Source organism: Tachysurus fulvidraco, chromosome 4 (assembly GCF_022655615.1).
Source record: "Tachysurus fulvidraco isolate hzauxx_2018 chromosome 4, HZAU_PFXX_2.0, whole genome shotgun sequence".
Taxonomy (NCBI): Eukaryota; Metazoa; Chordata; class Actinopteri; order Siluriformes; family Bagridae; genus Tachysurus; species Tachysurus fulvidraco.
The window spans coordinates 5,722,560-5,750,223 of record NC_062521.1 but is presented as its reverse complement, the minus strand read 5'-3'; the positions used below and the strand labels follow the sequence as shown (position 1 = coordinate 5,750,223).

General features: G+C 37.5%; 1 protein-coding gene across 6 annotated transcripts in view; it reads left to right on the top strand.

Annotated features, from left to right (window-relative positions):
* The window catches only part of LOC113655221 (CUB and sushi domain-containing protein 1), a 334,957-nt gene that overhangs the window by 156,542 nt on the left and 150,751 nt on the right, over positions 1–27,664 (top strand). The gene's annotated exons all lie outside the window — the stretch shown is intronic.

Genomic DNA, 27,664 nt, shown 5'->3' with positions numbered 1-27,664 from the left:
TCACTTAATATTTTTCAAATGTTTATATTTATTTGTTTGTCTGCTTGTTTGTTTGTTTAATTTTATTTATTTATTCATTTATTTATTTATTTTTTCATATTATGAAAAAAATGGCTTTGGAGTGTAAAATACAAGTAGATAAACGGCACATACTGATAATACAAGTACAACTTACACAATGGGACAGAAGACAGAACATAAATGAATTTGTTGTTGTGTCTAATGAAACATATCTTTTTGGTTTGTTTGGTATTCAGAGGAAATATTGAACCCAACAGAACTTGTATTGGCTTAAAATAACAAACGCAACTGCCTGTCTCCTTGTATGTGTAATATTTTAACACATCGATGAAAACCTGTGACATCTAATACCACTACTCCAGAGCTTCATATTCATTAACATTAGGCAGGAATCCATCCCGTGACCTGCTTAACATCCTGCCAAACTGAATGAGCACTGCCAGTATCTTCTAAAGCATTACTACACATGATTGGTAAACGTTTTTTCTGGCAGATGTTTCATGGCATAATGGTGCATTTGTATGTGAAAGGACTTTTTAAAAAAAAGAAAATCTGGCTTGAAAAAGTAGGCACTCATTCGTTCACAGGTACGTCTCTGTGAAACTAGATTAATACTCCATGCAAATGCATGAATGAGCTTTTCCAATTAGTTGTCGGATTAACGCAGCATCCAAGTTTTACCTGGATCTTATTCAATTCCAGCTCTGCTCCCCTGAGCTATGTGGACTAATTTCTCTAGAAAGATGAGGGCACGGATATGATCTCCATCATTGTTCTCATTCACCTTAATGTTAACGCATGAAATGCAGTTAATAAGATCCCCACTTGTATAGTTCTTATCTCACTCGTCTTTCTTTTCCCTCAGACGTGCACTTAGTCAGGGAAGCTAAATTAAGGTTGGATTTGTATCCGTTATTACAACTGAGCTTTAGAGGGAAACAGCAACAGCTCATCGTTTATTTATTTATTTTTTAAATAAAGTTTAGATATCACTGGAGATTCACCCATGGCATTCTCTTTGAACATTCTCAGGCATTTCTACGTACCAAACTCGGCAAGCACAACCATATGACTCATCAGATCTCCGCCTTATGAATGATGCACATTCATGTCACTTCTTTGCTAGAGAGACCTATTTTCATGCTTTATTTCTCCCTATAATCTCCTTCAGAATATGGATTACTGCCATCATAATTCAACTTCTTTTTGGCGCCGGCCTCATTGCTGTTAACTTATGAGCTGCTCTGAAAGGCTTTGCACATCTAAAAGTCACGTCTTTCTCATTTGGCATCATGTATTGTTGGGTGCCAGCAAAGCGCCCGAATACTCAGCCTATTTTTATGACCATATGGCGGTTGTTGAGGCACCGCTGTGGAATGCAGATGTTCTGACAATGTGTGCTTTGTGCACGCTGTGAGACAAAGCCCGTCTCCCGCATGAGGTATTATTCCTGCATCGCACTGAACACTGCCGCATGATCTCATTACACACCTAAGCACTGTGATGTAATTACACCCTAAGCGTCCGCCATCCTGCGTCCTTCACTTCGGGAACAATACAAGCGTGCTCCTATTTGCGATGCGTGTCGCAAACCAGATGATGACCATACAAGTTTCACTTTTGTGCAGTCCACAAACTGACAATTGAGATGTTATGAAATTGGTTCAAGGTTCTTTCCGCTGGCTTGTTTTTATGCGTGTTAGCCAATGCCCATTGAAGTCAATGCTGCATAACATTTTCAGTGACTGCGTGACCTTTCTCTGTTATGCATTAGGAGCCTCTTGCACAGCTACAACCCAATCCATCAGGTTAATGGGATTTTATAATGCCGTTCCCTCTGGTGGACGGAACGGACACTGTTTAACACACTCTAGGTCCCCCCTCGCCCCACCCCAACCCCCTTTCTCATTCCCTTAGAGCCAAACACATTCTAATAGCTTTAGACTTCAGCATTAGTGGGCTGTCCATTAGAAAAATATTTCTGAAACTAATTGACAAACAAGCCAGCTAAATATATTTCATTCATTGGTTACATTTACGGCATTTGTCAGACGCCTTATCCAGAGTGAATTACATTTGATCTCATTTTATACAGATGAGCAATTGGGGGTTAAAGGCCTTGCTCAGGGGCCCAGCAGAGGCACCTTGGTTGATCTGGGATTTGATCTCACAACCTCCAAATCAGTAGTCTAACACCTTAACCATTAGGCTAACACATCCCCGATATTTTCAATAGCGCTTACCTGCAGGAATGTATGTTGCTTTTTTCTTCTTCTTCTTCTTCTCTAAATCAGAATTGAATAAAATTGTAGTAGCACGCATAAATTGTCGTCTGCGTCAGAGGAACTGCAGCAATTATTTAATTTTTTTTGTCTCATAATAGATTAACACCTATTGTGCTTGTAGCGCATTACATTATTTCATTGCGCCTCAGACAGCATTGCTTCTGCTAATGTTTAAATATTTAGATGAAAATCTCAACTTCGCTGCCGGCTGTTGCGCTGGAACTGGGGACCAAAAAAATACAGCAGGAGTTCGTAATGTGTACATCTAAATGTTAGTGAGGTGGTGCACTATTTCTTCAATTCCCATTCAGTGCTGTTTAGATCACGTCATGCACAATTGTCCCACAGGTTTCTTAGCAGCCTTTAGAACAGGGCTTATGGACCATTACACCAGACTAATCTGTTTGCCTGCAGAGTGCTGAGTGGCACAGCAGTGTGGTAGATGAATATAGAACCTCGGAGCAATTTTCCCTCCCTTGATACACCCATATATTCAAGATGACAGTGTTTGCCAGTGTTTGATCAAGTTCTGCAGTTAATTAACAAAAAAAAAAAAAAAAAAAGAAAGAAAGAAATAAACCTTCCTGACAGGTTTCATCCTGGTGTACATATTGTTTTACAATTGTTGCTGGTCAGATCAAAAGGACTACGCACTGGCTCTGAATGCAATATGGCACAAAAGTGTACGAGTCGTGTCCACAGGCTGATTGCTAAATCCACTGGTTAATAGACAGAATTGCATAAGCAGGAACCATGGGGGGGGTGTTAATGAGGTGCAGGTGAGACGGATTAGCATTAATTGGAATGGGACTGTGACCTCTGGTTTGGGGGTGGGGGGTTTGGGGGGTTATTCAGGGTTTCTCATCTGACTCATTGCAGCATATAGTGAGAGGCAGGACACAAGTGCATAAGCTCAGTATGAGCATTATGGGTTGAATTAAATGATCATAATCAGAGTTCAGAACTGCAAGTTAAGGTCAATGAGGGAACTGTGGGAAGTGATGCCTAGCCTTAGCGATTATTATTAGCAAGATAATAATGATAACAAGCACAATAATAAACAAACTATTAACTAATGATAGTTTACTAATGAAACAAACAATTTTAAGAAACAGATATATAACACAAAATAGTAATAAAAATGAAAACCACAAAATAATAATAAAACAAAAAAGATCCAGAAAAGAGACAAAGTGCTTAAAACGCTAACATATAACAGTCGCCCATATCTATAGTTCCACCACTGTGAACGCCAAGCCACGGAGCCGCTGAGCTGCACAAGCACCACACAAAGCCACAAAACACAACACAAAATATCATTACTTACAATGATAGGAATTTTACTAAATTCCCTGCCACTGATCAAAGGAACAGACCTGCCAAAATGATCAGACACTACACACAGTCCTCGGCAAACCGGCACACAGATACGCATCACACGGGGAAATCCGCTTGCTCGAGCTTGGCTCTGGAGCACGGCCACCACTGGCATGTATTAGTTAAAATCCACCAAACTGAAAACAAACCCACAAACATGGGGGGGGGGGGGGGGGACAATGTTCTTTTAAAGAAGTGAAAGGTAAAAGAGGCACAGTCTTAAAAAACAGGTGAACATAACAGGTGACAAAACCAAATTCAGGTAAAAATCCACAGTGGTGGAGACATGACTAAAACAGAAACAAATATACTGGGAATTTTATTCACTATTCGCTATTTACAGTCTTAAAAATAACATTAGTAAATATAAACGTAATATAACTTTAAGATAGAAATGTATTCTTTTTATATAATACATAACCTTGCTCCATTTACAGTTTCACAAACTTACAGAATAAATGCCCAGACAAAAAAAATGGACACAAACTGGAAAAACGTATTTATTTATTCATTCGTTCGTTCTTTATTTATTTGTTTGTTTGTTTGTTTGTTTGTTTGTTTGTTTGTTTGTTTATGGGATTTCCTGAAAATAATGTTGCACAAGTTATGCCTGAGTGATTTAAATGAGTACTGACTTACAGAGGAATTGGATTCTATAGCGGTAAAGAAAGTGCCACTTATTTAAATTTATCCTTGAAAATATGCATTGGACTGCTGGAGGGAATGGCTAGTTCTCTGTGATCTGTTCAGCACAGAGAGCATATGCTAACTTAAAGTCAAAGAAAAAATATACTATATAGGGTATAGTACTTTTGTTGTTGTTGTTGTTGTTGTTGTTTTTTGGCCTTTATCGTTGTTTTGTAGACATCCTGTTTTGAAACTTGGTAGACTCCGCCTTAAAATTTGGCAGTCTTCGTCTTTGCAACCTAGTTTGAATTGTGTAATTAAACTTTAAGTTAGAAGTTGTAATTCATCATGCTCTAGATAAGATGTCATGGTATAAAATGTTAGTGAAGAGATAATGGGAATTTCACTGTGTTTTTCTCCTCTGGGATCATGTTAGCCTGTGAATATTGTGCTGACACTGGGAAATAATGCTAATATTGTCTGCTTTTGCAAACGAGCAGTTACAGTTCATATTCAGCTCCTTAAATTAAGTATCTCATCAGACCTTTATTGAAAATTTCCAAAGAAAGGACACCTTTTCTTCCCTCCACACATGACAGATTTAGATAAGCAAAAGGTCCAGCAAGGACTGTGCCAAAAGATATGAATCAATTAATTTCCCTACTCACAGTAGAAGCCTTAAGATAGCTGCCGGTCTGTCAAACGTGATGAGAGCCTGGCTAACATTTAATCAACCTCGCCGAGATAGACTGTGATAGAGAGGCCAGACAAGAGGATTGGATTACACTCTGGGTCTCCCTTTCGGTTATCAGGCCGCTCTTCTTTTATTTGGACACCACCTGAGTCATTCGGCACTTCTTTAGCTGTCGCTCCTGAAGGATGGTGGAGTCTGCAGGTCAAAACCTTAAGAACATGGTGAAGAGATGTTTGATCTTATGATCAGTGGGTCAGGTATTCATCCTGTGGGAAATTGTAAACATTCTGAAGCAGAGGTGTGTGTGTAGGTGGCAGCAAATCTTTGTGTTTAAATGGAGATTTTTTTTTTGAGTAGATTTTTTTTAAACACCAGTATTTATTTTCTAGTATTAAAAGGTTATAATGCCCTGCGAAGGGTTGGCACTCCATCCAGGGTGTATCCTGCCTTGTTGCCCGATGACGCCTGAGATAGGCACAGGCTCCCCGTGACCCAAGGTGGTTCAGATACAGTAAACGGTAGAAAATAAATGAATGAATGAATGAAAAGGTTTTAAGAAAAAGCTTAAAAAAAATAAATAATAATAATAACTCCTTTTTTTTGGCACCATATAACAATCACCTCTTAATTGGTATTTCATTTGTTTATGGAGGTGTAGTATACAAGGCATAGATTGTACACTTTTAAAACCATATGTTAAACGGAAAAAAAAAGAAGCTAAAGAAAATCATGACTTGGCCAACGCTATCTATAACTGTGACGCCCCACAATGAACAGTGTAAAGCAAGAGTAATGATAATGTTCTCAGTGCAGAGAAAAAATACTTTTAAACCATAGAGATTTTCTATACATTAGTCCATAGCAATTTTTCCAACAGCCTTCAGGTTTGTGTAAGTTGAGATCAGTAACAGCAAATCTACGAATTAACCTTGCTGCCAGAGAGGATCTGTGCACCTTTTTTCCACTTTTTTTTCCCCCCCAAAGCATTCAAAATAAATGAGATCTGTGGAGCAAAGCGCTGACCTTGAAACATGTCATCAATGGCTTTATCCTTTTTTTTTTCCTCCATAATGCTGTACTGAATCAACATTAAAAATGAACATAGTCAACCATAAGAATTCAACAGCTAGTATTCCAGGTTGTCCCAGACTATGCAGCAATTGGTTAGATAAACAGGGCAAAAATGTTGAAAAGTCAGCTTACAAATAGACATTAAGGAAAAGGTTTTGACTTTATAAGACACTGTCTGGTAGGTAGACAGGTCTTTTTTAAATATAGTGCTATTGAGTCATTGTATTATGAGTGTCTGATTTTTTTCCATTTCATTTAGCCTTGCAAGTGATGTTTGTCATTTAAAACAGAAACGTTTCTGGTCTCGGCCAAACCTACTTAAGGTTTAAATCCAAACATTTAGTTGGAGCAGTCGGATTGTATCCTGAGCCGAACGATTGTATAATATGTGCATGCACATGTCATTAATCCTTAAACATTGTGTTTTTACAACCAATATTGTAAAGTGATAGCAATGTTTCCCTGCAATCCATATCCAAAGATGCAGCCAGTTTGGCTGCATTTCCTTTAATTCTACTCAAAATTAATTTATAGTCTAAATATTCGAGACAATAGGGTTTTGTTTGTTGTAAGATAAAATCTTTAATAGGCCCCAGGCCAAAATATAGACATTTAAAGTTCTGTTATTTGCTTTTGATTTATTGCTCATGTATCACAGCCACATGGATCTGGGAAATATGAAAAATGATGAGGTAGAGAAGTGCCGGCAAGATATAGTAGAGCCAATTAAAGCATATTTTCATCGATATTGTGCTGTGTGATGCACATGATGTCAGTGTTTATCTGCAAAAAAGTACCTAGTCTGTAGATGCAGAGGGAAAAAGCTTGAAAATAGAAAATTTTGTCTCAAAATATTGTTGTTTTTTTTTCAAATATAGCTTGGCAGTTTGTATTGGACTATAAGCCTTTTTTATTTAGAATGTTCTAAAAACTATGGTTTAAAAGAAATCTGATCATAAAAATAAAGTTTTTAGAAAAGGATTGAAAATGAAATGTTGCCACTAAGTTCTGACAAAGCGCCACCTGTTTCAGCACAATGCCTCTGTGCACCAAACAAGGTTTGCCAAAATTGGTGTAGAAGAACTCAAATGCCCTGCAATGTGAGCACCATTGGGATGAATTGGAACACCAACTGCACCTCGGACCTTCTCACCAGACACCAGTACCTCATTAATGGTCCTGTAGCTGAATGAAAACAAATCCTCACAGCCATGCTTAAAAATCTAATGGAACAGCAAAAAGGGACCGAATCTGAAATGGGATGTTCAGCAAGCACATACAGTATGATTGTGGGCCTTTTCACACCTGGTCACTTTATGTGTTTTCTCTGATCCGATAGCTATCTGATTTGTTAAAACTGTTCTATTTACATTAGGCCACATAAATGCGTCTTGGCGAATCGGATATCAATCTGGTCTTTCTATTCCCGCCCAATATACAAATATATTTTACCTCATTTCCGGGGTAATTGAAATGGAACACGCTTTGGTGTGTGCGGTTGCTACAAAAAACAGCATTTTGAACAGCAGTGCGTTTTAAGTCCCAACGAGACACCTGGGTGAAAGATCGGAGCAGCACTGGTGGGAAAACGTTGCACGATGCACGACTCGCGAGTCACCTGCGAGTGACGTACTTCCGTTTGGGAGGAGTATAGCGCTGACGTATGTGGCTTAAACAACCACATGCATTTACACCTGTCCAGTTTCATCTGAAATGCGTCCCAGACCACCTCCTGAAGGGGTTTGAGCGATCGGATTTATATCCGTCTCGAAAACGTTTCGGAGGGCATTTAGACCTGGTCTTTTTACGATCGGATAGCTATCTGATCACAGAAAACGCATGAAGTGACCACGTGTAAAAACCCCCTGTGATGCTCAGGTGTCCACCTCTGTTTGGCCGAATAGTGTACCTCTTAACATTATTACTGTCTTTCTTTCTTTCTTTCTTTCTTTCTTTCTTTCTTTCTTTTGTTTAGATGGCTAAAAAAAAAGCAGCAATTGAAAACAGCAGGAACAAAATGTACAACAGCAGAGAAACATGGTGTTTTATCACAGTATAAATGGATATGAAAATAGATGTAGTTTGTTCTAACCCTTTTTCAGAACAATGGCTTTTCTCTATCGTTTACAGATACATTAGAAGAAGAAGAAGAATGGCAGACATTATTTGTATAGTGGTGTTGGATGTTTGATTAATGTTATTCTCAGATTTGATCTAATTCAAATATTAATGGTCATAATTACAGCTTCAGAATTGCTTGCACCAGTGAGCAAAACAATGAGCAAAAATTAATTAATGAAACTGGCCCTATATGAGCTTTGAACAAACATTACTGCCACCTCCAAAATCAATTATGTTTGCACATGTGCAATGCTTTCTTTTAGACAAAGATTTGTTTATAGGGTGTAAATTCCGAGACCAAACGTCCACTACAAAACATTCATTTACTGACCCAATGCATGTTTGGTGTCATTATCTCTCTCTCTCTCTCTCTCTCTCTCTCTCTCTCTCTCTCTCTGCATTTGTCTTCTGGCAGAGGCAATTAGATTAATTTTTCATCTTGACAACAGTAGTATAAGGTCATATTTCTCATTTATTCTTATCCCATGTAAAACTGGATAATACTGAGATTACGAGGAAGTGTTTTATCCTGGTCGAGAACGAGAGTCTATCCTGGGAACATGGAGCCCAAGGCAGATAATACACCTTGGATGAGATGCCAAGAAAAATCAAGAATAGTCAGTCCACCTACTGACATGTTTTGTGAGGACACCAGAGCACCTAGAGGAACCGCAAACATGAGGAAAACATGCAAAACTAACAGGCAGCATAGCCTGAGCTTAGGATCAAACCACAGACCCTGGAGCTGTGAGGCAGCAACAGTAACCTCACCGCCACCATGCCTAGAATAAAATGTCCTGGTACTTAGAATGAAACTCACCATGCCACCAGTATTCATAATCAGGCCCTGAATCACTATCTCCAACAAAAAAAAATCCCACATTTTATAGATTTACACCCAGTGAAAGCATGACACGATCAAAGGCAACAAGAGAGTTCGTGCAGACCAGAGAGACAGTTCGCTAAGCTAAGCAGTCTTAATTTTTTTGCAGCAAAGAGCTCTTTTTCTACTTAAAAAACGTGTTTAATATATTTGCCACCTTTATGTAAATAAGTACAATAATATTTACTACTGGTTTTGGCCATTTCTTGGACCTTGGACCACAAAATTGTCAGAATTTCGTTTCATAATTGATTAGAATTTATTAAGTTTAGGATTTAATCCATATACTTTATGATCATTTAAATAGGCTAATGACTTCTAAAAGAACTCAAGCATAAATGTAATAAGCATGATAATGACAACTCCTCTTTTTAAGCAACCGATTGATATCACAGACCCCCTCTGGTCCTTGCACCATGGCTCTAAACAGTCGATTTAACCAGCTGAAACGCTGATTAATGTTTTGTGTATCTGATGCTCTTTGTGCACATTTTTATTTTGGTACTTTGGTACTAACAACCCTGTGTATGCATGTACACTACAGTATCTGATGTTTTATAGGAAGCACAGCTTGAAGACTCTTCCTCTGGCACAGGCTGAAATCATAATCATATCTCCTTTTATTCCTGGTTCATTATTTCATGTTTATTTTATAGAGCTTAAGGTAGGATTAAAATGTAGATTTCTGCATAGAAGAATATACGGTGTCTAATAATAACAACCGGAATACCTTCACTGCACACTGATTCAGGTGTAAGAAAGACACATGACTGTCCAGCTAAGCAGATTGTCAGGAAATCCCAATCTCTCCGTGTGTCACGTCTGAATGTGACGAGCGCCGCTCTCCTTTGGTTTTGAGGGCTGGTGGTGTTGTATTGGATCGGTATTGGATTTGTATAACATACCCCACTGCATTCTGCCTCCCAGCTACACAGTACAGAGAAGAAATAGCCACCTTGAATGACTTGCTTATTAGTCTTTAAGTAACGCTTGATCACCAGTGGAACGTGAGATTTATTTTGCTAAATTAAATTAACACTTTAAATATTTCCATTATCAACTCATTTCTTCTTTACTTTGGTTGATGCTTTTATTGCATTACTACTGGTGGCACCAGTGGTTTTTAACTGTCGCTTTGCTATGGTCATTTGTCTATAGTTTTCATCTGTACACCACCAAAGCTTTGACTTTTATGCTAACACCATGAGCACAATCGCACGTCAGGTCTATACCATCATTCGGGACAAGTGAATGATAAAATCATTAATATGACATTGTGACAAATGTGACTAGAAAGTGGTTCTTACAGCAAGATCTTACGATTATCCCTTTTGTTATTAGGTTTGAGGTTATCAAAATAATTTTTGTGTGCTAGTGACGTACACCAAAGAAATGACAAATACAGCACCAACCAACAGACCTGCACCAAATTCACTAAATATATTTACACTGGAATATTTGCAAGGTGCCTAATGTGTAACAGGGAGGTTTTTTTCCTTTAAGAAGTGTTGAATCAGTGCTGTGGCACTTCACAAGCACACACTATTTGAAAATGTGATTAGTCATCGTTACAGTCACAGTTGCACATCATCTTAATCACTCAGAAGAGATAAAATATTCCTCAATCACCCATCGATATTCCCTCGTTCTCTATTTGGTAAATATCGGTACCTTCCTTTATCGGTTATCGTGAATGGGATGTCTGAGTAAACAGTTTTTTTTTTACAGGAGTTAAAACCCTGGCTAATGCCCCGTGTAATATGTATCGGAGCAAAATATGAGCAACCTGCAGGCTTTATCTGAGCAAACTTATGGAAATCTAGCAAATCTGGCAGCATTCTTTCAGCCTCACCGTTACTTCTTGCCTTAGTGTCATCTCTAAAAAAATTTGTGGAGTTTAAGAATTCAATATGACATGCATCCACCAGGAGATTAAGGATCCTGTGTATCAAAACTCTCGTTATATTTTAAGGGAGTTTATTTCTCAGATTCCAGCTGGCTCTTAGGCACTTTTCTTTCTGAATTACTTTCATGTGTAATTGCAGGAGTTTAAGGTGAAAGCTTTTACAAACCCCATCTTTTTTTTTTTTTTTTTTTTTTTTTTCCTTTATAAGAGCTGAGTGACTTGATTTGACAGGAAATGCAAACATTGCCACATCTTGTTTGACCAATGTTGCAGGATGTGTCATGTAATATGCATCAGCTGTGATACTGTCGTATTCTCTGTGCAATATAACTGGGCTAGTGTCAATAATAAAGTGATGGAGATTTTTCTGGCTAAAACAAGCTGTCCATAGGACCAAAACAAATAAATAAATGCATATAAATGCATGTTTTCTTTCTACAGTCTCATGATTTCATCTTTTTTTATTTAACGGTGACATGATGCACGGAAAACACGATCTCTTGTCCAGTGTAGGGGTGTGAAAGGGAAGTCATGATTGTGTTACAACATCTCATTGCATCCCTCAACCACCTGCCATTGTCACGTTGATTGTTTTGGCATGGATTGTGATTATTTTATTTTTTTCTTTCTTCCTTTTATTTTTTTTAAATGTTATCCCAATGCAGGTTTAAAAAAAAAAAAAAAAAAAAACAGCACAAAAAATCTTACCACACTAACACACACTTTTGGTATTACCTATGGATACAGACATGAAAATCTCCCCTTTATTATTTATATATTTCTATATAAATGTTAGATATATTGTATAGACATTTTTACATCAATACAGGCATGCTGTCAGATATGAAGCACATCCATTAACATCCCATGAGACTATCGCAGGAAACACTCCCATCGAATCCTGCATGGTTTCGGGAGATAGGAGGAAACCTACATGGACACCAGAGAACATGCACATTTTAACATAATGACATTGATTAATACAGCTGCAAGTAGCGATGTACAAGGATCAAGCACCCGTTGCAAACAGTGCCCCCTGTGACCATAGATATCTAACTCGAACATACTGTTTAAATTTTGTGCCTGAGTGCTATCACTGTGAAATGCATTCTGAAAGCTAACTGGCAAATTAAGGTTCTCTCTTTTATGTAAATACAAATTCATACTACATAAATCCCCATATGTTACATCACAAGTGTGCACATAAGTGCTTCATAAATCATCCAACATTTAGAAAACTTGAACATACCTCTTCCTGTTCATAGTAACACAGTAATGTTTTTCATTTTGACCTTGATTTTAAGCCACATACAGTATTCTCCCAAAATTTCATCTACAATAAATAAATGAGTTCATTTGGGCCATTAAAAAAATGACATTAAGATTAAAAGGCAGACCCAATATCCATTCAGTCAATAATGTGGCATTCAAGGACAAACTCATAAGGACATAATGTCCTACCTGCAATCCGGTAAAATCTAATCTGCTATACTGAGTATAGTGCCCTTTTCTCTTTGCTTTTAGCTTACACTAAAATACATTCTCTCACGCACACACACGCAAAAACACACACACACACATGTATATATATATATAAGACTTGCCCATCAAAGTCTCAATGTACATCTGGGAGGTTTGTGTGTGTGTGTGTGTGTGTATCTTTCCATGAGTGTTCCTGATGCCCTGAGAGTCTCTGACATGAAAATAAGTGTGTGCATTTTAGAATTTTAAAAATACAATCTCACGCCCCTCAATAGGAACAAGTACACCTGTGCACATTAATGGAATTATCCCCTTGGCCAATTACATGGCATTAAACAATGCAGATACAGTACTGTACAGGTGGAAAGAGTCACTTACAGTCTATATCAAACATCAGAATGGTGAAAATGTACATTTTTTCCGATGTTAGCAAGACATCATCAGTTTGTGAATTACTCACAAGCACATTTCTAGCTACTGAGATCTCATTCTGATGCTTGATTCTCATGACTTCATGCATTTCGCTGCTGCCCCCTGGTTGGCCGGGTGACTTCTTTAGGCATGTAGAACTTCCCTACAGCCTTCTTTCTTTATAAACACAGGCCCGTGTTTGTGTCCACTGATGACAGATAGGCTTGCTAATGTGCTATTACTGAGAATTATCATCTTTTATGAGTCTACCAAGTGCAAATGTGAGTAGGAAGCATTTTAGTTTATGGTATATACTTATGACCTTCATAAAACATTTATAATGCCTGCATTACTTTGAGTCATTTATATAATACAAGTCATTTGTACCATAAAGAGGGCAAAATAACCTCAGGCTGATGCATATGCATTGGCACAAACAAGCAATAAAATAAAGTAATAAGTATTCATAAATGCCCATGTGAGCAACTTTTGCATGTTGAGATACACAACTTTTACTTAAAGCTTTATTGAATTATTGACTTCTAAACAAAATTAATGTACTAAATTAGACATTCTACTACAGACAGTCATCTTCCACCACATGAATTTTCTAATTATTTTTCCTGTCTCTAGGTTGAAATGATGACTATCGATTTTTGTAGTGTTTTTTTTTTTTTTTTAAATAACGTGCACATACTCGTGTCTGCATGTGAAGCCTGATAGCTCACAAGTTAAATATGAGGCTTGCTAATTATGTGTCTTTTTTTAATAAAGAAAGGGAACAAAAGGCAGAGAAGTAGAAAAAAATAAATAATAATAATGTCCCTCTGAGTCTAGAAATTGCTTTTTTTGCTCCTTTAGGGAGCTTTCTTAGAAATGACCCTTATGGTCTCTCTTACTTGTGCATGACGGTGTGTTGCAACTGGGAACCGAATGAAAGCATGTGGCTCGGCAGTGTGAGACTAAGGAGGTTGAACGTTCTACAGTTAACAAAAAAAAAATACTTTCGTAGAGCCGAGGCCTTGGAACACAGCCTCTGGATAGTCTAGGCATATTATTCTGAAGCATGTTACAGAGGCATGAAATGATCACGTTCTGAGACTATAAAGGGGGGAGGGGGGAGGACAGCATGTCCCCATCAGAGTAATGATACCATCGTTTTCCACTTTGTCGTTCTACAAAATTCTAAACCTATCGTGTTTTCTTTGCTTTAGGCAGCTTTCAGGTCGTTGATCTCGGTAATTTATTTTGAAAATCATTAGTCTCCAAGACTGCAGCACTACAGATGGTCGGATTAGCGTTTTCATTTAGGAGTCTGTGAGCCATATCTGCTGCTTTGTTATATGGCATAAAAATAAATAAAATAAATAAAGTTTGCAAGCAGCGATCCAACAATGCCTCGATGATACAAACTCTAGAGCTGTTAAGATGGTATTATTAAGGAATTAGTATGTTGTACACCAATAGGACATGACATGAATTTTATATTAAGGCTGAAAAGAGTTTGGTCCAACTCTTAATCAGGTTTTTTCATCAACCAACTTAAACACCCTATGAAGAAATTTTTTTTAAGCCCATTCTTCAGTGATTGCCTGTCTTTTGTTCACGTCTCTGCAGCTTGTCGTCTTCGCTCTCAATGACACTGCTGATAGTTTTGAATTCTTCAAAGTCTGTTCACGTCAGAGAAGTTCTGTGACATGAGGCTCAAATTACTTGAAGTTTAAATGAGAGTTCCTGAAATGGTTACTCAGCTGTCATCTAAATGGCCATGCAATTTTAATACTGCATGTCCTGTCCCAGTCGGGCTTTGATGCTTCCCGAAAGTGAGGAACTCAGGGCTTTTGCAGAAGGCTGCTGAGCGTGAAGAATGTTCGAAGACATGCACACAATCAAGTGAGTCAGAATCGGAGTGAAATCGAATATGAATCCGTTATTTGGAATAATTATTTAGAACAAATAATGTGTTGTAAGCTTTTCTTTTTTTTCTTTTAAACTGTCCAGGAAGCTTCACAGGGCATCTAACAATAGTCAGATCCTAACTTGCATAAGCTGGAGGTTTTTGCTTGCATGTGAGTCAGATATGGATCTTGAGGGACAAACAAAACCACAGTCGTTAACACGAAAGTGTGGTGACGTTCAAAACATTTACCGTGTTCAATCATCGATCCCTATTAACAACATGTTCAGGTTTGTGGTGGTTAAAATTAGGCTACTACTTTGTTTATACGCATATAACATATCATAACAATATAGCCAACCAGGCATATGCACACACAAGTAACAGCTGTGTTAGTGGGATTTAAAAAAGGGATAAAAAGTTTTATGCACACCTCTAGAGAAGGGAGCTAGAGACTGCATTAATAAGCATACAATGTAGCATATTACATTAGTATGCAGGCCTGCTGGTTGTCCTGAGTTCAGCACCAGTGCCCTTAAACTCAGTAGCCCCATGTGTGAAACACATTAACTTCCCTTTAATTGCAGAACCTGGACAGCCACGTGACTAAAGTACGCCGAGCAGGTTGACTCCAACGACAACCTCTCCTTTATATGAAGAGCTGCTTTGCTTTGGCTTTTCTAGCACAGATCACAGATATTTATTTTCTAATTTACTAAACATGCTGCTGTCCTAATCCATATTCCTGTATCTGGGTTTCAACACTCCTCAAGCACGCTGATGATTGTCGTGAATCCGGGAATCATTGAGACGTGCAATCAAAGCACATTATGCAGCAGTATTTACTTTTGGACCATGACATAATCAGCAAACAGAATTCACTAATGACAGAATGTTCTCATTTACCTTGTAATAATTTGTAGTGAATTATTCATTTTCACCTTTGAAAGCCTATAGCGAGAAACCTGACAAAGTAAATGAGGCACCAGAGAAGTTAGTGTGAACAAATAGTGTGGGCAAATATTTTCTCAGTATACTGTATATCTCGCAGGTAAACAGTGAAGTCTAACAATAAAAATAAAATCGGATTTGAAATCATGTTTATCGCTCAGTTGCAATTTATTTGCAATACGTAATAACGTAGCTGGGACATGACATCTCATCCTCTTATAGGCCTGTAATTCGGCCCTTTCCATCCCACACTAAGTGAAATACAGGCTCAGTGGAGTTCAGGTGAAGTGACTGATGGCCCACTCAAGAGCACTGCACTGTTTTGTTTCTTTGGAAAAACCCTAAAGCTGTTTTTTTTTTTTTTTTTTTCTTGAGTGATTTCCTTGCTGCCAGCTGAAGTGCTGTCCAGTAGTGCATTTCATTTTAAAGACTTTAAGTTAAAAATGTTATTTTAACTTTACTGTAAAGTCCACAAATTAACATATGCTTTCGTGACGATGATTTAAGGGAATTAATAAGCGTATATTTTGGTGGCGGCTATACAATGAGATTAAAATTAATCATTTTAATCTAATTGTATTTAAACATGCCTTTTTAACTCACTACAACGCTAAATCAATGTGAACCCTGAGCTTGTTTCTTTGCAACAAGACGGTTCCATCTGGGGTAATAGGAGACAATGACACCCGAGGTGTGTTGCTTATGTCCAGTTTATTCCGTTGTTTTGTTTTGGTTGCCGTCACTGCAGAAAACCCCGCTTCATACAGATAGCATGTCGGAAATGGCAATAGGGATTTAAGTGCTGTGGTGACAATCTCAGGGTATTCCGCCATGACTTTAATCCAGAACACCGGCAGAGTTTCTAACTTTCTAACGACATCTGTGTAGTACTCATTTTTGCTAATTTGTGGGTTACATTTGAGCAAACACAATATACACGTACACCAAGCACTGTTAAACATGAGAAGGTACCGGGGTTGGGGACCACTGGTCTAAAGCTAGTCAAGAAAATATTAAGAAATCCATGACCTCTCCAGATTACTTATTATCCCATAAAACAAGTGTGCTGTTTATATAAAGACTTGTGATTTAAATGCAGTTTGCAGTTATATAGAAGTACTGTACATTTTCAGTGATTGAAGTTGCACTTTCACTTTGTAGTCTGGAGTCTAATGTGCCAGAATCCAGAGCCAAAACCACACAAACGCCACTTTGCACTAACTGATGCCTTGTTTAGACTTCATGACTGCCACACTGCTCCTGAGAACAGTGTATGGTCTTGTTGGCCGCTTGGTGTTCTGCATTTAGCGCAGTATAGCAGGAATCACTGTGTGCAGATACAGTAATTAGAGCTTATCTCTAGTTACATATTTGTTTTTTGCCTCATGGCACCAACTGGTTTGCTGACACCTCCTTGGATGGACCTGCTTTTAAATGTGGTCTGCTTTCTACACCTGTACTCCCTAAGCCCCAGAGCAATCGATTCATTGATCCTTTTTCTTTTATTTTTTATCCCCTTCTAAAATTGTATAAATCCCCAAAGTAAGGACCATTCTTGGCATTTGGAAAGAAAGGATGGCTGCCACTGTGGGAGTTTGGTTGATTATTGCCTGGTGTGGTGGCCAGTGCATGAAGGTGCAGTGTAAACCGAAGTCCCATTATATCTCAGGCAAAATTATTGGAAAATGGTTTAACCCTGAGAAGCAGAGTAAGACCACAAGCAGGCAACAGAATGTTCGTGTTACAGCAATGTGTATTTCAGGATAGGAAGCTGGAGAAAGTGATAACCATTGATCGTGATATCAGCTGTGAGGATAAAAGCGATTGTATTCTCAATCACTGCCGATGACGTGTTACAGATGTGCCAGTGACTTGGACCGAAAAATATAAGTCCAAAATCTCTTCTTAATACTGTGCTGTGTTTTTGGTTTTGACCATCGGTAGTGCTGTTGTGCAAAACTCCAAACTAATCAGCCTTAACACATAAATCAGAGATAAAATGATGGCAAGAAATGAAACCTGCTTTTATCTCTGAAAGACAGGGTGGATTAGCCCCGCTAGTCCATTTACACCATTTGCGTGTGTGTGTGTATGTGTGTGTGTGTGTGTGTGTGTGTGTGTGTGTGTTAAAAATCATCTTTCAGTGAGCACATCCTTTTTCAATCAAGTGCGTTCTTCATTCTGAGAGCAGTGAAGGTGGAAATTATCTTCAGCATGGCTTGATGAACAGAATTAAAAGAACTATTGTGCTAATTTGTTCTTGAACATTGACCATACGTTATGGGAGTACCGCAGGAAAATAAATGCCATTGTTATTCTTATCACCTCACGTGGATAAGGCTACATTTTCCCTAATGTGCCACAGTGAGATACAATTAATGATGGTTGATAATAAACTCTGCCAAATTAGATACAATGTTGATTTGTTGCTTCACTGAAAAAGAGATTGAAATTTCGACAAAACCTTTAATGTTACGCACCGATTGGGCTGCGGCGCTTCAAAATTGCACTTGCTGAAACCCACACACAAGGGCTGATGATTATGGTAAAATAAATAAATGAAAAAAATTTGTTAGCTCTTGCAGAAGGAATAAATTCAGGAGGAATTAACAGAAATACTGACTGTGTAGGTAAAAGCTGTCAACTAGGTACAAACGAAAGTTATAGGGCTACAGTGCTAATGTTTGGGGTCTGTGGTACTTTGGAGATGTTTTTGTGGCCTTAATGGGAGGTTTATTTCAAAAGTGAGACATTTGTGATCCAACTTTTTAAATGTTGTGAACAAATCACACTTCAGTACTGTTAGAGCACGTAATCCATAGACTGCTGAGCACTTTTTCTTATTTAAAGGTTACAATTTATCTAAAATCATATCAAAAAGGGAAATACAGAACATTCCTTCATTATGTTTAGTGAATGATGCTTAATGACGTATGTTAGGTGATACAGTATGACTCCCTGTACATTCCCCGCACATTCACTCGTACACTAAGTCTGATGAGTGGCATGTGCTTGTACTGAATGCTGCACTGCAGCTTAGACAAGTCAGGAGAGTAGGTGAAAAACGTACATCATCCCAGCTGTTTTATCCAATATTGCCTTTGATTTGTTGCATGCGATGTCATTGAACCCTGCTGCCCATAAATAAGTGTTAGCACATGGAGATAGTCCTCTCTGCAGATCCATAAGTCCAGAGCATACAGCTTCGTCTGATCCTAACCCATACAAAGCTGTACGGCACTCTAATCAACACATTTAACACAATTATCTAACAAAAACATATCAGGTCATCTCCACTCCACTCCACGGCCCAGTCCGTGACCCCAAAGTTGCGAACCTGTGGCCTACAGTGTGTTTGTTTAATCCTATTTTCAGTCGATATGACAGATTTCCCATGCGGTAGACTCAACTTCACACACCGATGATTTATATGATTTATTGCATTGTTTTATTATTTTTTGCTGTTTTAGTCGAACAGGAATACACACACATGCGCACATATACTCACACACACACAAACAAACACAAAACAAAAGGTAAGGAGAGATGGGTCTCTTTTTTGACAGGAAGCTGGCCAGTGCAGACCAGAGGGAATATGTTTATTTTTAGTTCCCTTTGCAGAGAGTGTGTCTTGGGAGCAGAGGGCACTGAGCTGTGGATGATTTCCTCAGTCAGCGCCATCTCGGTTTGCTTGGTATTCTGACTACTATCTACCTCCTTTGCCCTCCAGGCCCAGACAGCACCTTTGGAGTTTTTACTTTTGTACACAGCTGGTGCCCCGACAGAAAATTTCAAACGTCACAGTCATAAGGGAAGAGTGATTAATGATTAAAAGGAAGTGTTTTCTGTTTGTGTGTTTGGTTGTGAGGGTGCACACACACACACACACACACACACGTGTATCAAAAACTGAAATTGGACAGGGACACTCCCATCGTTTCACTCAAATCTGTTTCTTTTGTTTTATATATGTATTTTTTAATGTTACTCTTTGTATCAAGCAGTAAAAGCATTCAAACTATAGTGACTGGGGTCTTCAGTGATACCTGACACTCCTCCTCTGAGTAATAATGCTCTTGCTAGTTGTTAATGTAGATTAAGATGCTATCTCCATCATGCTGATCGACCGGAAATATAGTCCAGAGATAGATTAATCCTCTCCAGGCAGACTGTAGGTCAGCAGCCAGTAAAGACCTACAGCAATAAGCCTTCTGGGAAGCCACCCTGCTGTACTATTTGTGCTGCACACTATTTGTGACCTTTTGCATACTTCAGCAGTTTTGTTTGTGGTCGGTTAGTTCCCAGCGTCCTGGGATGCTAATGCTAAGCAGCTTCTTAGCTGCTAATCATACATTCTCTGGGCATTTCCCAAACCTCATAAGCAATCAGAAGGGCTGCTGGTAGATGACAGCTCTGCTGCAGAGCTGAGGGGGAAATACCAGAGCTCAGAGCCTTCGCAACCCCTCGCACAAATATCACATGTCAACAGTGTGATTTAAAGCCTGCACTTAATTAAGAAGGACAAACTGCAGAAGGCATTCGCATGGAGCCAGAACCTCTTGTGACTTTTCAGATTAGTTTTAAAATGCGACTGTGGCACAGGGAATTGCAGCGTGAAGAATCAAGCACTTTGCATATGTTTTTTTTTTTTTTACATTTTTTACATGCTTTCTTCCTGATCCGTTTATAGAGAAGTGTAATTTGAGGTATGAATCTTTAAATTACAATGATATAGGGTTTGTTTTTTCTTTGTTATTCCAGGGGACCATTGACAGGTTACTGAATGTAGACTTAGGAACAGTTAAATAAATAAAGCCACAGATAATCCGGTCATCAACTCTATATATGAATCCTTAATAAGACAAATCATTGAATAACGTTTAATCATTGTACTTCTGTACAATGTTCTGTACCTCTGTTCTCATTCTGTAGGTGAAGCTGACTGAAAACTAAAAAAAAACAAGTCACGGTTACAGAAAACGGCATGGAGATGTTTTATTTCAGCTACTTTATAACCTTCATTTTGCTGTTTGTCGTCCTACAAAGAGCATGTTGTTTAAAGAGCCAGTTTAACAACTGCAGCAGTAAAAACACTGCTCACATTTTAAATTCGATTTTTAAATAGTCGTACACCATAAAAGTGTGAAGTTCTTTATGTAATCAGATAGCAGCCTTCAGAATGTCTGCGATGCTTCTGCAGCATAGCATCATTAAAATAGAGACGGTACACAGTCTGTACTGATGTTTTAAGATGTTTAAATAGCTTGGCCTCAATTATTCATCTTTTAGTTTTGAAAATACTTTTTTTCTTTCTTTGGACTGTACATGTATGCATATGATGATCAGCCATAAAGTGCAGAAGTACGTTCCTGACGCAGCTCGTTAGTTACGTAGTGAGGTCCACTTAAATACTGAAATACAGAAGTGGAAGTTTTGACCCTAAATGAACAATGAGGTTAACGGAGGTTAACGAGTCTAATGAGTGTGCACTAAAGATTACGTTACCTTTCACAGCTTTGTCTTTTTAATGTATGGGCATGCCGTCTTCATTTCTCAAACTCCTCACTCAAAGGCGATAATATATAAATATTACATTTTCTCAGACTGATTCATGAACCAGCATGAGGATGTGTTCTTGCATTTATACTTTTGGGAGAATGTCAATTGCCAGGATGTTACTTGAAACCTATTTCAGTTCAGGAAATAATAGAATACACAATAATTTGGAAAGGATAGCATGATGATAATCATGCTAATGATAAAAACGATAATGAGCATTTACATAAATGTTTAAATTGAATAATTACCCACTCAGGTCTCTCGCTATGCTTTCTGCATCATGTTTACATCATTTTATCCACTAATGAACTCCCTGACTTTTAAACCCGACGTATTACTTTTACACATGGATAATTCTGAAAAAGTAGAATGCATCGATAACATTTTTAAAAACATATATTCAGCAATACCAACACCGATATTTCAATAAAAACTTAGTATTAAGTATTATATGATGTCGCTTTTTTGTTGGTTGTTGCTATTATGCTTCTAGCAGTGACTTTTATTATGAAAAATGTAAAAAAAAATTTAAGCAATATCTTTATTTAGAGAATATGAGGTTGGCCAACCTGAGCATGCAGAAAAGTATTTAAAATGTCATTAAAAGTGAGCTCAAGGTGCGTGAAATTGCTCTTTGAGCAGCGTATTTTCCCAGTAAAAGCAAGTCTCAGTGCTCAGTTCTCGCCGCGCTGAACTGATGATCTACTCTCATGTAAAATTATATGAAAAGTTGGTATTTTAACTTTTTTGAGTAGGACTAATTGAGCATGGTGTCAGACTGATACCCAATACCATTGTCAATTCTGATGCATCCCATGTTTACAGAAACACAACTGCTAAGACGTAACAGGGTCCTGACACCACCCTGAGCCTCAGAAAGGCTCAGAAAGGTCATTTGCTGCAAAACGGTGTGTGTACTTGCTAAAACGTAAAAACATTGAACTAGAACTTGTAGGTTTCCTGAACAATAATTTCAGAAAGCGCAGGATTTGAAACAAATCTGACATGCTGACCTTAAAGCACAAAATGATGGTGCTTGCTTCCACATGCGGCAAGGTGAGGTGACATGTTTTGTTAGATGTAGGGTTTCTACAACTGTCCAACTCCAGCAGCCATGATAACAAAAGTTGAAAATCTTTTTGAAGGAGCTGTTGAAGGAATAAAAGGAAATTGTGTCCTAAGCTGTCATTTTTAATTCACTGAACCATGCACCATACCAGATACGGCAACAAACCACACACTTAAGTCATTCTTGTTCCCAGCAATGTCAAGACAGAGTGCCTGCTATTTTCTTTCTTTCTTTCTTTCTTTCTTTCCAATGGAGTAACGGTGCCTACCTTTGTGGTACACAGATTTTTCATGACCTATAAAAACTTTTTTTTCGAACCAACATTTGTCAGTAGATATGTAATTAATCTATGGTAATTAATTGTATTGTACTGAATTGAATAACAAGAAACTATTGTTGTTAGAGTATAACCATGATGACAGAATTAGTAATAACATAAAATGTTAATAATAGTAATACATTTCTTTACATACCACAAAAAAAGCATGATCCTTATCCACAAAACAATTTCACAGCTCTGTAAATAGAATAAGCAAATGTACTGTACAAATCCTAAAGCAAATAAAGAAAAGTGAACTTACATAGAATTTTGCTGAGATCTGTATTGCATACAAAAGCGGTTGCATCTCTGACTGCTAAACAGTGGGGTTTTCTTTCTTTCTTTCTTTGGTCTTGGAGTTTTTTAGCTGACTTTTTTAATGATTAGTTTAACAGCATGTCATTAAAGCTTTAATTACTGACAAGGTACAATACACATAGGCCTGTAATTATTAGAATAGATTAGAATTATAGTTAGGCAGATTTATATGAAATCGATAAAAAAACAATTGTGTGATGAATGTGAGATGCACTGCTGTTATTAATCAGCATTACTAGCTGTTTATTTCTGCAGGAACAAGTGTAATTTGCTGGTCCAATAGCAGAATGTGACTCATTCTGGGACCTGATTTTTATTTTTTTTTTACTTCTATTGTTCTTCCAGTTGAAGGTGAAAAATATATTGTATATATCTTGTATTCTACTGAAGCAAATTTAGGGCAGAACATTAAATAGTGCCAAGGTAAATTTAATGTAATGAAGAATTTTCTAATTAAAAGTTCTGTTCAAGTGAGTATGACTTTATATTCAAAGAACTATGCACGGTATTCAAAGCAGACTCTAAGTGCCATCATCTTGGTCTTGAGGACCACTTTATACAGTAATGTCTCTTGATAATTATTTCACAAGGCTGAAGTTCTTTTTATTCACCAGATTTTTTTTTCTTTACATTTACAATTCCACCTTAAAAGTTCAGTTTTATTCCTGTGCTTGTGAATGCTATACTGTATAGAAGTGTACTGATATCACAAATACATACACTATAAGGATGTAAAGACACTGAATCATTGCTTGGACTGCTTACCTAGCTACGGTTAGGTGTATTAAGTCTCTCCCCATGTGTATTTACTTGCTATTTAAATGCCATACTACGTCAATGTAGGTAAAGCAGAGCAAAAGGTGGCATGACCTCCAAATCCACCAGCAATCAGGAAACAAACAGCATTCCCAGTCAAACATGCACTTCACTCAAGTTCAGATCACCTCTCTTGAGGCGCCCTCTCTCTCTCTCTCTCTCTCTCTCTCTCTCTCTCTCTCTCTCTCTCTCTCTCTCTCTCTCATACATGACCTTAGTCTGGTGCTTTATACAGTATTTAGAGCAGCTCTCAAAAGAACAACTTGAGATCCAGAAATCTCTCTGTTCACACTATTAATCTTATAAACATATGAAATTCGAGTGTGATGTATTGAGCTTTTTTTAGCAGTAGGTTAAGTACATTTATATCACTATGTTTGTTTTTAATTCAAAAAGCATTAGGACAGAAAGTTTTGTGGTTTCTTTCGGTGATGAAAGCAAACAAGTGCATATAGAGCAATGGGAAAAACAGGACATTGGTAAACCAGACACCTTTTGGAACTTTATGGAAAGCTTTTAGTGATTTTTCATATTTTGTGTTTGCTATTTGTATCATGTTTATTAAATTGTCAACCCTGCTTTGGGGAAGTTCCATGCGTAATGTCCGCAGTGTGTTGCAGAAATCAAAAATGTACGCCTACCACTTTAACTTGTTAACTTGTTTTCCTATGTAAAGATTGAGAAAAAGATGAAAAATATGTCTACCTTTTCCCATGCCTAAAACTAACCGTGTGAAGAGTCATTTTGGGCAGTTTGAGTTGTAGCTGAAGTGGGGGATTTTGCTGAAACCATAACCTAAGCTTTAAAATCATGCGTCTAAAGCTTGAATTGAAAATAAAAAAGCCTTTCATGTGACCTTTTTTTCTCTCGTTCTGTGAGATCCCAGTACTAATGCACACATCTATTCAGAAGCTTTCTGGCAAGCTTTAAAAAAATTTGTGTGTGTATCTTATGAGTGATTGTCTGACTCATGGTGTGGGGGCGCAGTAGTTGGCATGCGCTGGCATTGCTCTATTATTTACTTATGTTAAATCAGTTTTATTTTTTCCTTGCGCTCACTCTCATATACAAGTCTTCTTCCATTATTTTAAGAGTATCCAAACCACACAGGGATGAACTTGTCATTTTCTGCAACCTACAGTATTTTTAATGGTGCATTTCCCTGTGTCCACACATGCTTCATATTTGTCGTGTTGAACTTGCTGTTTAGTAAATTCGAAGAATTTTATATTTGAGAAACCTTTGTATATGTTATTCTTATCAGATTATATTGTTTAACTACATCATTTTTTATTTACAGGGTTTTGAATGATGCTGTCAGTCTCATGATTTTTGTATGCGTTGTATGTTTTATGTAGGTACTGTATTTTTCACAGCATCTACATACAAATTAGACACACAAAGAATTATTGTTGTGTTTGCCTCATGATATCACTAAGCTGTTCTTGTTCAGACTCACTTGAGTCAGTTTTAGACTCACTTAAATCTGTATAATATAGAAAATCCAGAACAGCTTTTAGGAGGTGTAAAAGTGACACGAGAGGTTACAACGCTAGATACTGTAGTACGCTGCTTTGAGACACATTGATAACTTTTTAGGAGTTTTCTCTGGTTTGTACTCTAATCCTGACCGAACATTGGCAAAAGACTGAATATCACTTATTCGTTTAATTTAATGTGGCTTGTCTGACTATAACTCCCAGTAATGTTTCAAAATAGCAAACAAAATCAGTCAATATTTCTAATATTAATAGATAAATAAATGAAGCGAACAAAAGAGGAGAATGATAAATCTCCCAAGCCCATGTGGGATTGCAGGCCTTAGTTTGGAAACATCTAATAAACGGTAAATCTTGCACTGCAGATTCTCTAGAGAAAGAGCAGACAGACTAATACAAATCGCTGTTCTTATACATTGCCTGGACATGTATAAAATGCGGCACTTCTGCTGCTACAACTATTACAAGATGTTCAGTAGCTCAAATCTTGGAGGACAACAAATGACGTCAGATGGCATTTAAAAATCTACCCCAACGGCCTCTAAACAGATGGTAAATAGAAACAGTCCTCAGGTTACGAGACAGCTCACATCAGCAGCAGAATGCAAGCCGTCAACATGGTGGAGGAAGTGAACCAGAAAAGCACGCCAGGTGTGCGAAACATCAAGAATGCAGCCATGGCCTTTACTGTGATTAAAGTGAATCTGCATTTTCGAAACATTTGAGTTGTGTCGCGGCTAAAAACTGAAAATTAATGGCTTGTCTAATTTGCAGGATGATGTACAAATATTGTTCAACTTTCCTCTCATCACCAAGTACATTATAATCCATTCACAGATATTTGTCTTGCAATCAGTAAAAAAGAAAAATCATTTGATGAGATTTGAGTGATGCACACGAGTCACGTTAATCCTCATATGCCATCTATCTTTAATTTCAGACCAGCTGCACGTGTAGGTTTAATCAACACACCCGCCACAGCTGTAAATCACAGACAGGAGCCCTGTACACTCCTGCTGAGCGATAGGCATTTCAAGGTTAATGGCAGGAGCTTGTATTGAGGGACTTCTGTTCATTATTAGACGCGGCACATCTGAGGTGTATGGCAGAGAAGAGATTAGCACATCGCAGGCGGCTGTTCCCCACTCGACCTCCCCATCTCGCAATACTTTGTTTAGCTTCTTACTGGATCAGCAGCATCACTCAGCCTGATGATTTGTTTTACAGTTTTATCCTTCATATCCCATATGCTAACAAAGAGTTAACAAAAACAAATCCCGTGGTATCTCCGCTGTTGTCTGGAGCTTGGCATTTTCTTGCAAATAACGTTTCTTTGTGAGCTAAAAATATTACAGAGCACCATGTGTATCGACGGAAGTCATGGGGACCGTTTAAGGTGCAGAGTTCGTCGTGGAGAATAATGGCCATTATCTTGGCAAACTTCCAGCAGGCACTTGTCTTTTTGATAGGGTTATTGGGGTCAAGGGGAAGGAACCATCAATCATCTGAAAGATCCTAATGATCATGACTAATGTAAATCCACAATGCGTGTAATGTAGAAGCAACAAGCAGAAAGAGAGATTGCCTGCTTGTGTAGTATAGAAGTGAGATGATTATTTTCATGCTAGTGTATATGTGTCACTGTAAAGCTGTTCTAAAACATGTCTTACTTGTTCCAAAGGTAAGTGACATCTAATATTAACAACAAATGATGTAGCTTAGCTATAAGTGCATATCCACTTAGCTTAAATCTTTACTTTAGAATCTCCCCTCATTCTTATTTCCTGTAAAATGCTTGATAGAAAATGACAGTCATACTTAATCAAATGTTTTATCCTGAAGTATATTTAGATTTATAAAGGACTCAGCTGAGATCTCGAGGCATTTCATTACTCCACATTTAAAATTAATTTTAAATTAAACAAACTACCTATTAAGTACACAATAAACATTATTTGTTAGTTTTCTTAATTGGAAACTTAATCAGAAATAATTTCAAAGTTATAGTTTAAGCTAATTTAACTCAAATTAACTTGAATATGAATATATATATATATATATATATATATATATATATATATATATATATATATATATATATATATATATATATATAAAATCTTGTCACTTATCTTTTGTTTTCCGCTTAGAATCAGTGACTTAGATCAGATTGCATTATCCGCTCAAATAATTGGGATTATAGGGAAATAATAACTTTTATAATTTATAAATAATAGCATTCATGCTTGTTGCTTCTACGTGTTTACTATGAATTATTGGAAAGTATAATATAATATGAGACATAAAATTCTGATAATCACCTATTTTTATCACCGTCATCCACTAATGTGCTAAAGA